Here is a 2,783-nt window from a genome sequence, read left to right as displayed (position 1 = left end):
GTAAAGAGATGGTGCTTTGAAGCATTTTAAAGACGTTTTTAAACTGGTTTTATATACATGATTAAGAACAAAAAAGATGTGATTATTTATTCTGATCATAACGATTTCTATTTAATTCCTGGTGTAAGCCTGTTTACTGCAAGATTTCTATGATAACCTGCATTTTGTGTTGACGCTCAGAATTTATGTTGTACAGTAGGACTATGCTCTTAATTTTCAGCCAATAGTTCTCTTCTCATAAGATGAATCTGGTTGGCTTTTACATTGGTGCCATTCTCACTGTAACCTTTGTTTAGCAGATTCATTACATCACATAATGTAGAAAACGAGACTAATATTGTGCATATATTTACTACAGATTGTCACATGTAGCATCGTGCTTTTCCTTCTGCTGCCTCTGACTTCTGTTGGCAGAAGAGAAGAGAAACGTACTTCTTTGGTTTGTTGTTTTGTTTATTTCCTCTATGTCTGGATGGTTTGTCTCTTATTCACAGATATGTATGGCATATTAAGAAGCACTTTTTTGTTTTCCTAAACTTAACTTGAAGAAGGTCCCAATCCATAGGCCTGAATATGTATGTACAGATAGAGATATATATGACAGTTTAGCATGAACCCGGTTTTATTTTTACAATATTTCTGCATTTATTTGATTGTCATTCATTTGATTGAAAATGGCATACATATCTAATGAAATTTAAAACTTAGCATAATGAGGAATCATGAAATGCTGCAACAATGAAGTGCTTATCATTACTGGCACTTATGTTCACCTTCTGGAAAAGGAATTCAAAAGTCTTTCATAGGGCACAAATGTGATTATAGGATTTCAAAAACTTACTGTACATTTTAATGGTGCTAATGAGACCTCTGTTTTCTAACAGGAATCACAAAGTGTCCGCTATGTCAACAGAATATTGCCAGTTTTTTTATGTCCACGCTCTGGATTTGAATACAAAACTGTGTCGGCCGATGTTGAATAATCAAAATATTTCCTTCTTTTGCCTCCTCTCTGCTTTTGTTGGAAAACCACTCACGCATCAGATCCCACTCAGACAAATGCCTAAGACGATTTCGGGTGCTCGACTCTTGTGAAGACTTTGTTTACAGATAGCTTTTTTTACAGGGTCTGAATAAGGGGGTTGGTGTCAACTCCTGGTAAATCAGGATTTTTATTTTTTATTACCCATGAAAGAGAAGCTCTTCATTTTTAGAACTCATCAATGAAATTTCAGCACAAGCGATAAAGACCTTTCACTGATATTCACACTAACACTGGTGGTATAATGTTTCCTGTGAGAAACATGTCGGTCTTTTACACACTTTGACTTCCTTTTGGTGCTAATAGGACAAGATTTCAAGGTGCATACATTGACCTAACCTGGTTATATACTAAACGGTGATGGCATGGTGCTTTTTTTGAAACTCAGCACACACTGATCTGGTATATGGTTCAATACAAAGGTAGTCTTATCATTTCTCTGCATGATTACTGGCTGACAACAGACTGGCATGTGTTGGTATTCCGCCATTGATCATGATGTTTTCCAAGTACCAGTAAAGAGCAAATTATTGTATATGTCCATCTAGAGTTCAGATGTCTTCCACAGAGAACCAAACTCTTCGACAACTCTCAAAAATCACAACATACACACAAAATGAAATGAATGTAAACTGTTTTTAAATCAGTTGATTTAGAAAGAACATTTTTGAACATGACAAAGTTACAGCTGTAAATGTTTCTTTTGATTTACTGTGGGGGGACACTCTCAGTCCATATTGAAAGTCTTTGTATCAACGAGGAACTAACAACTAGCACCAGCATTCAAAAATGTTTAAAAAGGACAAAAAAAAACTTTTGTTAGTAGAAAATGTGTAAATATGTATGTGAACCATATTGTTTTTACTGTACTGTTTATGGTGTTTAGACAATGGATGATCTTGCTTATTTTGAAACTGAATTACTGTACGTTGCTGAAAGTATATCCAGTTTAGACTTGAGAAGAGACTGTTTAGCATTCCTTTTACGGATGGCTGATCTCTTTTGGGATTGTGAAATAAAGTCATATTTATATTTTGGACCTGATCATGATTTCCTCTCTCCTACTTTGTTGTGTATGCGTGTGTGGGTGTTTGGACACGTGTACTATATACAGTGTGTGTGTGATGAAGACGAAGAGCCTGTATGTTTACACAACCTTTTAGTTGTGTGTGAGGACTTTTTTAAGCATTATTATTATTAAGCATTAAATATGAAGTCGGCTGGTCTGTTTTTAACAAGCCAGAACACATTTCATGGGTTAATTTTTATCCAAAAAAGCCAAAAAGCCTTTTTTTTTTCTTTCTGAATTTCCCACACTAGCATACTGTATGACTCACTGCTATGGACTTTCAGTTTTGTAATTTAGACTTTGTCCTCTTAATGTCTGGGAATGAATCACAACTTGTTTTTGTACAATTTGTCTCCAGAACTGATAATATGATGTTTTTTTCCCTCTCAAATGTAAGAAAATAATTTGCTTCTGACTCAGTGAGATGACTAACTTAATAACTTCATCAAGCACAAGAGCACTTCAGGAGTTTAGTCAAATCTAAAGAAAATCTGCATAATTATTTATATCACCGCACAACACATATGCATTGAGAAATAAATACTAAGATCACGAATCAACATGCTGAGTTCCACTGTCTATAGCTGGATGCTGAATCTGACATATAATAATAATATATCATCATTTATTTGTTGATTATATTTTGTATTATTATTATTCATTCAATCTGTG

Source organism: Enoplosus armatus, chromosome 12 (assembly GCF_043641665.1).
Source record: "Enoplosus armatus isolate fEnoArm2 chromosome 12, fEnoArm2.hap1, whole genome shotgun sequence".
In the NCBI taxonomy this organism is placed as follows: Eukaryota; Metazoa; Chordata; class Actinopteri; order Centrarchiformes; family Enoplosidae; genus Enoplosus; species Enoplosus armatus.
Note: the sequence above shows the minus strand (reverse complement) of the source record.